A 13,034-nucleotide genomic window follows, 5' to 3' on the forward strand; every position below is an offset into this window, starting at 1 on the left:
GGTTTTACCTTTAAAAATATAAGATATTATCAATACATATTTATTTGTATTTTTCACATCTTGTAGATAACTATAGCTCAGTGTGTATCTATTTTTTACATATATGCATGATTATTCCTATAGAAATTTTGCATATTTTGTATATATATATAAGGCTTCCATACCATCTAATGTGTGTATGTTTGTGGTATTAAAATATTGACAGAAAATTTTTATTTTCTTGGATTATTAGAAGAATCACACTTTAGATATCATAAAGTTGTTGAAATCCCATGCTTGTGTTTCACTATGTTATCTGCTACCCTAGAGACTAAAAAATGTTTATTGTACCAGTTTTTGTATTCATACAGTCCCTCAATAAATCACTGTAAATGATTGCAAATTTTACTTTAAAGTGTTATTTGAAGAACACATATTTTTCACTAGTTAGAAAATTACAAAATACTTTTCAGTTGTTTAAATTCACTCATCTAGAAATACTGAGATTATCATTGTATAAAAGCTCTTACAAAAGGAAAAGCTATAGAATGACATTTAAGCTACATTTTGCTAAATTCAGATTTTGAGGGAAAGTAGAGGGAGAAAGGCCATTTTTTATCTGAGTTAATCATTGTTTAAACCCTCCAAATATTGTAAGCCTCTCTATCAGACTCCAATCTAAGAAGAAGAAAAAAAGCCCTAGGAGACTCCGAAGCCTAACTTTATCAAAGATAACTTCTCTAGCTCATCTTTCATTTTTTCGCTATTTCATTTTGTAACTCCATCTAGAAACTGATACACTCAGGTAATCTTGTATAGCATTTTTCTGTAAGAACTTGAAAACTCCCCCTAAAATTCCTCTCACCTTATTTCTGCATGGCTGTGCTCCATGCACAACATTTTATAAATGCCCTATCTTCAACTTCACTTTTATTAAACTTTAAGTATATATATATATATATATATATATATATATATATATATAGTGATTTCCAAGTTTTAAATCTTAATTTGCAACACGTAGTGGAAAACACCTAGAGGTCGTGTTAGTACATAAGTAATCACATGTAAGAAATTCAACTTTTCCTTGTTCTGTTAAATCTACAATTATCCTATATGCTCTCTCTCTTGAATGCTGCTATGTAGGTGCCTAAGCTCAAAATATTAAAAACAGTTGTATAAATGTTTATTGAAAGTGCCTATAACAAATATCTCTCCACATTTTTCATGTATCCCCCACATTTAATAATTCACAAACTCCTGTCACTTTTACTTTTCAAATATATCTCAAATTATTTCCTTGAGTCATTTCATTGTTATTAGGTTAGTTCAATATGTTATAATTTCCACTTCAAGAATTTCAAGTCTCTCTTCTTTACTCTTAGTTGGTTCTCAATATTGTGACTAGAGTTATATTTCCCTGAAACACAAATCCAATCTTGTCATTATTCTAATTAAAATCCTTTGAATAATCTTTATGGCAGACAGAACAAAATTCAAACCCAAAGTCGTATACTCAAGGCATTTTATTCTGTTTTTACAAAATAATGTTCTATATTTCACTTTACAGACACTTTTCCTATACAAGTCACAATAGCTTTAGTCGACGTCACTATGTGTCTCCTTTACTTAGAATGATCAGTCACTTACTTATCCACCTGGAAGCTTCCTTTTTAAAAGCACCACAAATATAATTTTCTCTTAGAAGGATTTCATCGATTTGTACACATAACTTCTGTTAAACGCTTACATCTTGTACTGTGAATGTTTATTTAAATGTTTTTTACTCCCATCGATACAATGGTCTTCTTAATCCTTCATGGTCTTACCTCATTAACAATATCTTAGAATTGTTATTGCTTCCATTATCATTTATACAGAATTGGAAATGATTATGTCACTTATAATCTTCCCTGAGATTTCAACCTGTATTTGCCAATGCTTAATATCCCAAAGACACCTCAGAATTTGCAGATAAGATAAGCTTGCTTAGGTTGGGGAATATAAGCTCTATCTCTCGGAGTAAAATTATTCAATAATGAATAAAATATTCCATATATGTATTTTTAAAGAAGCTATTAGTATCATCAGTATCAATGAGAAACATATATGGAATGCTTCTGTGAACAAGATGCTGTGATTTAGTTGAACTAGTCTGAACATTTAGATTTATTGTAGTTTAAATTGGCAAGACATCTGGGACATTTAATTCTACTTGCATATTCATCTACCAAATTCAAATATGAAAAGTGAATTTCACCTCTGTATGTATAATTGAATGTCTGCAGTGTCTAATTCATGAATGTCCAAAAAGACAAATTGTTCTCATCTATCAAACAGGATTTTGGCAAGGAACTGGCAGTAAAACCAGAAGACCTGCCAAAGTTTGGACTTTGCATAACTTTGTGCCTCCTTCAGATTTTATTGTAATCTGTCACCATGTGTCATTTTGAATGTGTTTCCTTTAGGACTGGCATAGATTCATATTGGCAGAAAAATATAGCATTTATTATTTTATACTTTATACTTTATTCAAATGAGGTAGAAATCCAAAAGAGACAGTGATGCTGAGAATACATTTTTAAAGGTGATACTTAGGAGACCTCTTTTGGTGTAGAGTTCACTTAGTATGCACATTGGCTTGAGAGCTCACAGTAGTCAGTCAATTCACCAACTATCCTACTAATACTGTTGAGTGCTATCACCAAGCTATCTACTTTCATGAACTTTATCTCACTTAATATGAACAACTAATCTAGCAGGACTACTATGTAGTTATCAAAACCCTACTCTACGTACAAGGAAATTGAAGCATATTTAATATCCCGGTAATCAATTAATTGGGGCCAAATATTGGTAATGAAGGAATATTTCTTTTCCAATATTATAGTTGGTATGAGTTTTAGTTATACTGAACTAACTATATTATCAGTAACGAAAAAAGATATGCACACCTAAGCAATATGCTTTCACTATGCAGAATAGGTATTAATGAATTGCACATACTTAGACTTCTGAATTAAAACATCACAATATAAGTATTCTGGCATTTATTTACACCATTTTAAGAACACATCTATGAAGTCTCTAATTGTGAGTACTAATTTCTAAGCAATGTACGTAGTTTGGAAAACAAAATCTGGGATCCCTGGGGGGCGCAGCGGTTTGGCGCTTGTCTTTGGCCCAGGGCGCGATCCTGGAGACGCGGGATCGAATCCCACGTCGGGCTCCCGGTGCATGGAGCCTGCTTCTCCCTCTGCCTGTGTCTCTGCCTCTCTCTCTCTCTCTCTGTGTGACTATCATAAATAAATAAAAAATTAAAAAAAAAAAGAAAACAAAATCTTTAATTTATGAAACTTTTATCTTAGAACTAATGAAATTTTGCTGATGAGAATATAACAAAATGACAAGAAACACAACAGGTGTATATTTAATGCCAGAGTTAAGTAAAAACAGGTAAGGTCTCAGTATTGAATAAATGCTTCCAGACCTTCCAAATATTCTGGACACTCAGTTAATTGTGTCCGACAAACAAAATTTTTTTGTTTTTTGTTTCTACAGAACATTTCTAATTTCCATGTAATGTGTACATGCAAACATAAACCCAAACTGATTTCTTGCTTTGCTTCTAAGATGACCCTTGAACAATGCATGGATCCAGTTATACACAGATATTTTGCAATAAATACGTTATTATAAATGTATTTTCTCATATGATTTTCTTAATAACATTTTTTCTCTAGCTTGCTTTATTCTAAGAATATAATATATAATACATATACAAAGTGTGTGTTAATCCACTGTTTATTGATAAGGCGTCCTGTCAATGGTAAGGCTACTTATTAGTAGTCAAGTTTTGGGGGAATCAAAAATCATATGTGAATTTTACACTACGTGGGAGGTCAGCCCCTGTTGTCTCCAGGTTGTTCCTGTCAAGTGTAGCTATTTTACATGATTTCCCATGTGCAAATGTAGCAGGATGACAGATACTTGTTTGTTTATTGTTTGAAAGAAGCTGACTGCCAGCTTTATGAAGGACTCCACTAGTTGTAGAAAAGAAAAGGTTTGGGCTGCAAAAGAAATCACCTGCCTGTTTTTAAAAAAATTTTTGTCTTTATATAAATTTATTTTTTACATAATCCTTTAAAATTGTATTGTTTTAATTTTTTGATTATTATTTTTTAAGTTTAGTATTGTTGACACACAATGTTGCATTAATTTTGGGTATACAATGTAGCTATTCAAAAATTTAGAACATCTGCAGATTTACTGAAGAAAATGTGAATATAGCACAAAGAATTCTCACATACTCCATATCCAATATATAATATTATTACTAACATTTTAAATTAGCATAGTATTTTTGCTCCAACTATGAACCAATATTGATATGTTATCATTCCTTCAAATTCATACTGTCTTCCCATATACTTAGTTTTTATCTATTATCCGTTTTCCAACTAGAATCCCATCAAAGATACCATATTACATCCAGTCATCATGTCTCATTACATCCCTTTTGGCTGTAACAATTTCTCAGACTGTCCTTGTTTTTGATCAGTTTCTGTAATTTTGATCAGGTAATTTATAGATTGTCTCTTAATTGGAATTTGTTTGATATTTTCCCACATGATTAGACTGACATTATGGGTTCTTCTGAGGAAGACCACAGAGGCAAGGTGCCGTTTTCATCATATTATAGGTACATAATATCACCCAAACTTATAACTCTTGCTGTTGATTGTGATCACCTGACTGAGGTACTTTTTATCAGGTCTCTCCCCTTTAAAACTCTTCTTGTATCCCCCTTTCCCAAACTGCACTCTTTGGAAAGAAGTTGCTATGCACAGCCCACACTTAAAGAGTAGGGTGTTCCACTTCTTTGAAGGCAGAGCATCTATATAAATTCTTTGGAATTTTTTTTTTTTTTTGAATGAGAGATTTGTCTCATTTCTCTTATTCCTTTGGTACTTTGAGGTTTAATCCAATGACATTTCATTAATTTTGGTGCTCATATCTTCTAGTTTTAACCACTGGGAGCATTAGCACAGTTAGATCCTGTGTCCTTTCAACACACCCCCATCAATGTGGGCCGTATTATGGACTGGGGAGAATGTTGAACCTTTTCTATTTTATGGTAAGATGCTCCAGGCTCAGCTTGTACATCCCTTGCCTCAGTCCAAGATTTAGTCATTTCTTCATGGAGCATTTCATTTATGCTATTGTGGACTGATATTAGAAACCAAGTTCTGGGCACTAGTTGTGCTACTGGAGTGTCAATCCTTCTAGCCTTCTTAGTGATCAGAATGTGAATACATACACACACATATGTGTGTGTGTACTAATCCATACATATTTTCCTATCTATAAATATTTTTTATAATTATCTATGCCCATATTAAGCAAAACATGAGTTCATACTAATGTGTCCAAATGTAATCCATAACTACATGGATTATTCTCAGACCTTCCCTGGTTTATCTGTATACTCCCATTTCAAGAGAGAAAAACCTGGCTTTCATTATCCACCATCTTTAGAATAAATCAATTAATTTTAACATATATGATGTATAGTGTTATCAAAATTGTTAACTGGTGCCCCATGAGAAACAAGTTTATCACCTAGAATTCAGCACTTACACAGCATTCATTCTTTTTCCTTTTAATCTTACAGTCTTCAGTTTTCAAAGTTTCTTGGTTAGCATTTCCCTGCCCATGCCTCCTTAACTGAGTTGAATACATTTTAATATGGTTAGATTCTCTTGTCAAAGACTGCACTCTTTTCTGGTGTTTTCCAGCTTTTAAATGGTATAGTCAGTTGTTTGTTTTAATTTTAGCTGTGTAGTGGTATCTTATAGTTTTATTTTGCTAATACATAATTTAAAATGATGAACACATTTCCATATGTTAATTTTCCATCTGTATATTTTCTTTGGTGAGGTGTCCCTTCAGACCATTTTCCTACTTGATAATTCCAACATCTATATTAGAAATGATTCTGCCTTTTATTCTTATTTTGTCTCTTCATGCTGGACTGAGTTTTGTTTTTGTTTTCTTCTGGAATTATAAAATAGGAGCTTTGATAACTATGTGGGTTTTTTTTTTTTTTTTTTTTTTTTTTTTTTTTTTTTTTTACTGTGAGAATTTATAGTAACCTGGCTAGGAAGTTGTGTTTTTTTTTTTTTTTTTCTTTGTAGTGTAGGTGCTAGAGGCTTTAAACTCCTTCAGTATCCTCTCTCTCTCTCTCTCTCTCTTTTTTTTTTTTTTTGCCCTTTTCTGTCTCTATTCCTGACTTTGAGTTTCCCTCAGAACTCCTTCTCAGATAGATTCTGTGTCATTCAAGTCTTTCAGCTGTAATTTGCTGTCACTAAACTGGGGTCTTGTTGGTATGATAGCAAAGTGTGGGTGAAGAGAACCATTCTATAGTTTTATGGTTATATTAGACTTTCAGTGAGTCTATTTCCTGGGCTGTGAACTTCACATGTATTTCTCCATCAGCATCATTTATCCTCTTCCTTCCTCCTCCTCTGCCTCTTTCCCCTCTTCCACTTTCTTCTCCTCCTCCTTCTTTCTATCCCTTGGTGTTACAGGAAGGCTACAAACAGGGGGAAAGCAGGAGTAGTGCCCATACTCCAGGAGGTAAAAACTGTGGTATAGTCTTTTTTCCTTGCAGAATAGATTTTTCACTGTGGAGAATTCTATGGACACATTTCTTCATGATTGCTCTTCCATTATACTTTCAGAGTCATGAGTGGATCTTTTTGTTTCTTTACTGTGAACCTGGTATGGCTACAGGTGGGAAAACTCCATGAAAGTGTGGGGGATCTGTAGGTCCAAAGGCCCAGCGTGTTCTCAGTTTTAGGCTACTCTTCACACAGCCTCCGGTAATTTGTTATTTACTGATAAACAGATCTTTGCTGTGACTCCAGATTTGTCTGTCTTTTTAACAATAGTGGTTTGCCCTGTGACCTCAGTTCTCTGATAGGTCTAAGAAAAGACATTATTTTTCAGTTTCTTTAACTTTTTCTTATTGTGAGAATAATGGTGATGACTTTCAAGTGCTTTTGATGTTGAAGTCAAACAGAAAGTCCATGAATCCTGTTTTGAGCTCTTTATGCATCACTGGTTACTAGAGAAAACTGGGTTGACAGAGGTCTTTTGTAAGTTAAGCAGCAAAACCAAGACTAGTTTTTAAGATTCAAGCATAGTTGGTCTGCTGTTTTGGTCTGTCTTCCAGAATGTGGTAGGCTGGACTGGTGACTCAGATTTGATGCATGGGCCTATATGGGGGAAACTCAGTCAGAAAATACATGCCTGAAAAAAAAAAGAAAGAAAGAAGAAAGAAAGAAGAAAGAAAGAAAGAAAGAAAGAAAGAAAGAAAGAAAGAAAGAAAGAAAGAAAGGAAAGAAAGAAAGAAAGAAAATATATGCTCAAGAATTTCCCCTGTTCACTGCTACGTGTAAAGGTAGGTTTGGGAAGCACGGTATTGATAATCATATGGAACTGGCAAGACCATCAACAAATAGTGGAAAAGTGTTTATTTGTACTTAGAGCTCCAGTCTTTATTGGCAAGGCTGTGTTGACAGAGAGAAGCAGGAGTGATTAGATTCTTGCCTCTCATTTCCCCCAGCATTTGGATTGTATCATGTTTTAAATTAATAAAGCCCTTGGGATTCATTGAAATATTGTGAAGTCCCTCAAATTTAGGTAATAGGCATTATTCTAATGGGGCAATTGGAGGCAAATAATTTAAAAATGAGATATGTGAGTGTAATGCATCATAAGTGTTTGAGATATATGAGACTGGTAAGAAATTAATTTCAGGAAGTAAAAAATATATAAATGCCTAGTTATAGGTAGCATCATTTAAAATTAAGGTAAAATCTTAAACACAGACACACATACAAAAAGATATGAAATAACTTCAAATTTGACATCACTGTACGTTTAAATTTATATTATGAAAATTATGTTGCACATTTGTTTTTTACAGCGTGTTTTACATTTATTACTAATTTGAGTCAAATTCTGATTGCATTACAGGAAAAATTCTTTGGATCATTAAGTTATGTTAATTTTTCATAAATTCACAGCTCATTTTAATTACTAAATTTAAAAAATGAACTGGAGACAGATATGATGCCTTCTGGATGAACATGAAATAATAGTATTAGCATTTTCTCCTACTATTTCAGGTCTCTGTGTCCGTGGTTCTCAAGAAGGCAGAACATAAACATCATAGACTCTCAAAAATATTTCCAAAGAAAAATAGTATAAAACATCTAGTTTTCTGATGACCCAGTTCCTTCTTGCTAATAATCTCTCCTTTCTGTCAGGCAAGTGCTAAGTTCTATATTCATGCCATCTCAGTTAACCCTTGAAAAAACTTCAAAATATAGGTACAGTTCAGTTTCTCATTTTACAGATAAAATCTCACTTGTAAAGTATTTCATTGATTTGTTGATTGTCTCAGAGTAAGCACTGAACAGAATCAGGATTCCACCTCAGGCCCAAGTGAGTCTAGAGTCTGAACATATAGCCATTCATTATTACTGAAACAATAAAGTTTTTTTTTAAACAATAAAGTTTTGATACAAATTTCCTCCTCTGAAAATTGTTTTGTTTAACTATGACTTTTTAGTATTTGAATTTTGGCATTTTTTGGAAAGAAAATACAATCATATTTATATTTTTAAGTGGATTAGGTTATTCTGGTGTCATTGAGGTCTAAAATTACTTATGAGTTTTTTATAATAAGTAAAACAATTTGTAGGTTGATACCTATTCAATTAGTCATTGCCCAATTAGAATTAATGCATTCATCTATTAAAGTAAGCAACAGATTAATTGAGATAAATTAGACCATAAGCTAAACTATTTATGAAAGACAGTAACTAATAACTTATAATTCAGTTGGAGACAAAGGATGGATCTTTTGTTTCCAAGGGAAATATTTTTAAAATTATCATTAAGTTCAGACAGACATAAAATTAATTTAAATAATACAGGTCACATACCTAGCTTTTTAAAAAAATGTACAAATTAACTAATAAATTTTCTAATCATAATTTCTCCTAAGACCATCAACAACCTAATAGTTAAATATAAAGGAATAAAAATGCTCCTTTTGGAGAGGAAAACATTAAAAAGAGCAATGCCTAACAATTGCAATGTCTCAGAGACTACTATGTAGCTTCCTTTGAGGTACATGTGAAAATCATATAAAGCAGGCCATATCTATGTACAATCTGTCAAGAAATTGCCAGCAGGGATATGTGAATGGATGTGTTCTGTTATTCCTCAGGATTGTAAACTCACCTTTCAAACTAAGCCAGGCACCTGTCTATGTTCTCTAAAATTATCATTGAGAGCTACACTGTAGTTACCTTCTGACTGAATTTTAAGCACTAATAAATTAAATATAAATAACTTTTCTATGAAATTAAAAAAAATACACAAGGATACACTCATCACCCAAAGTGACAATCTATAATCCCAAATGTGGGTTAAAACTAACTCTTGGGTTACTGGAGCAAGAACTATTTTATGCCTATGATTCCTAGTGGAATATTGTTACAATGGTCCTGAACAAATTCCTTTTCCCCTTTGAGAATGAAGAAACAGGGTACAGAAGTCCTGAGCTGGTACCACATGAGGCTCCCAGGTGTGGATCCTCTCAGTGGAAAAGAACTGAAGAAGGTTTACAATATAACTCCAATGAGGCACCAATCTGTTTAATTTACAAAGTTTTGAACACTGGATTTTTTTCTCTTGTTCTCCTTAACAGGAATGTTAAGCTAATGGAAATGGTTTTTAATTTTACCCTGGCCAAAGACCCAAGACCTGATATGCCATGATCTCACTAATGCTATGACCTGGAAAGGCTTGGTCTCCCCTTTTAACGAGTTTTTAATCATCCCATTTCCTTTATTCTGAATGTAGAATGACATCTTGCTCTGGAAAACAGCAACTCTGACATTTGGGGCACAATTGACATTACCTTGAATGATTGTGTGTGTGTGTGTGTGTGTGTGTGTGTATGTGAGAGAGAGAGAGAGAGAGAGAGAGAGATGGGTTTATTGACATGAAATACATTAGTATATTAATCATATCTTATTATTTGGTATTAGGACAAGTCAATGTAAATGTCAAGGGCTCTCAAATTCCTTCCTAACATAACTAAGGATGGAGTGTATACATGTGGGGAGGATGATATAAATAAGAGTATTTGGCTTTAAAACATAATGTTAGGAAGCTCAACAAAACATTTTTAGTTTACCTATTTTTTTTAAATACAAATCAAGATTCTGCCTAAAGCCTTTCTAGTCACATTATAGTCTATGGGTCAGCAGCAACATTAGCATCTCTAGAAGGCGCAGTAGAAAGGGATAATTTCAGGATCTAGAACCTTCAGTTTAATAAGCTACTCAGGCAAATCATAAACATTAATATTTAGAAATACACTACATAAGAAAAGTGTATTACCCAAACCATACTCAATGGTAAAATTTTGGTCTAAGTAACAGCCCATACTGAGATTGTATCAACTGTTGACCTGATGGTTTTGGTTTAGTCAGAAACAGTATGGTCCTCAATCCTCACCATTGTGCTAAGTAAATGCTACGGACAGAAACAAAGGCTGACATTGACCATTACCATCATAACACTGCAGTTGCATGAAATTCATTACTATTTTTAGTTACACAGTATTTACTGGGTGTTTATCAGTTCCAAGAAAGTCCAACATTATCCTTTTATCCCTTCTACCTTGGCTTTCAGGAAGATAAGACTGAGAGTGCAATCGACTTGGGACTTGCACAAGTCCATAATCCACAATACAGTCTTTCTTGTGTCATAAAAAATAATGATTGGTATGATTGATGTATGTTTGACTAATTGGCAACATTTGATTTTATATGTGTAAGTGCATATGTGTATGTGTGTATGTACCTAAAGGAATCACTGGACATGCTGGTAAGCAGAGGTACTCCTAATCTTATCAGTTACATTATTAGGATTATGGTTATATAATTAATCAATTAAATAATGGCTACCCTTTATTTGTTCCTTATCTTAGGGCTTTAATGCTAAGTGCTTTATATGCATTTACTCATTTAATCTTATAAACAACACTTGGGTAAGGTATTATAATGATAACTTTTACCCAGGTGAATGTAAAGGAGTTAATTAAATATGTCTCTGAAGTTATACAGCTAAAAGAATGGTTGATGAAGGACTTGAATTTGAAATTTATTCAAGGGGACATGATCTCAAATATTAAATCATAATACAGATCTTAACATAGTCTCCATAGCTGTGTTCCCCAGGAAGCAGATTTTAGACTAAGATTTGTTTACAAGTTAGTTGTTGAGTGAATATAGAAAAAAAACGCCAGTGAAGGGGTAAGGGACGCAGGATGGTACAAAAGGAGGTGAACTGAGTACATTGACAACACAGGTCTGCTTAGTGAGCTCTGAACATGGAGTAGCTTTTCATAATTGTCCTTGTTTGAGACAAGTAGGTCAGGCCTTTATGCCTCCATGCCATCTAGACTTTGGATTGCATCTAGTTCTAGATAGAGCATGTACAATTGGAGGAGGTAGCTCTTTATTCAGGGAAAATTCGTAGGAAAGGACTTAGCTATGACTCATGAGCAATCCTCTTGCCCTACAGCTCTGACAATATGAGTCTTGATTCTGGAGTGAGGATTTAGCTTCTTTACCCAGTATCTACCTATTGGCCATTTGTTTATCTTCTTTGGGAAAATGTCTATTTTGATTCTTTGCCCATTTTTTAGTTATTTGTTTTTTTGTTATGAAGTTGCATGAGTTCTTTATGTATTTTGGATATTAAGCCCTAATCATATGTAGTTTGTAAATATTTTCTACCATTTTGTAGGTTATCTTTTCAACTTCTTGAGTGTTTCCTTAGCTGTGCAGAAGCTCTTTAGTTGAAGGCAGTCCCACTTATTTACTCACTCTTATTTTCAAGGGAAAAACAAAACAAAACAAACGACTTAGTCTGAGAAATGGATCCATCCACCTTAGTTCAGTCGTCTATGCCTTATTCAGTTACATGAACAAAAGGGAGATTCACATGGTATAAATAGGGTCTTCAGGGTTGAGAGCAAGGGCAGATTATTTTCAAGGGAGTTTTAGAAGAGGGCAGATTAAGATCTCTAGTAGATCAATCTTAGATCTTAGTCTAGATACTTGGAAGTCTCTGATTTAGCTTTAATAGCCTTTTCTACTATGATTAAGAATTAAAATGCATTTTTGATTCCCTGTGAACTTTGGCCGGACTGTAACTGCTGCATGAGACATAATGACATAATGGTTGGTACGTTTTCTTCTCAGGTAACTGTTTCTGCATGGAAATTTTAAAGAGTTAAAACTTGAAAATTTGATGGGTCAAATAACTGGGGCTAGAGGGCAACAAGCTCAACAGAAAAAAGTTTGCTCCAGTATTGTGTTTAAATTTAAACATGCTTATGGATAGATCACAAATCTGTATGCTGTAGATGCAAGAATGTAAAATTTGCTTGCAGAATTTAAAGACTTGCTATCTAATGGTAATATTCTAAATTGCAGTCAGCCATGTTCCAAGAAAAACGATTCATAGTTTAACACTATTTTACATTAAATGATTGCAGAGGTATCATTTAAAAGTTTGCAATAACTATATGTTAGCAAATCGAACTCTGCTAAAAAAATAGTAACAGGAAAAAAAGTTTGCAATAATCCAAATTTTTAATAGCCTTTACTTTGTTAATATTTCCCTCCTATTCTGCAAGGCACAGAGTTTTGTTGATGGAAGACAATTTTAAAATCTTTAAAAATGTTTTAAGTGAGAAAAAATAAGAATTGACGTATGAGAACAAACAAAGTAGTTATAAATATACAATTAACTCAAAGTAAAACTATTTATATGTTAATACATGTTAAAAACACTTTGAAAGCATCATTGATACTTAAATTATCTAAGCAGATAATTAAGTTTAGCTTCATAGACAATCCTCTACACTGTTATTATCCTATTTGCTGACATTCTAAGCA

This window comes from Vulpes lagopus, chromosome 24 (genome assembly GCF_018345385.1).
Source record: "Vulpes lagopus strain Blue_001 chromosome 24, ASM1834538v1, whole genome shotgun sequence".
NCBI lineage: Eukaryota > Metazoa > Chordata > Mammalia > Carnivora > Canidae > Vulpes > Vulpes lagopus.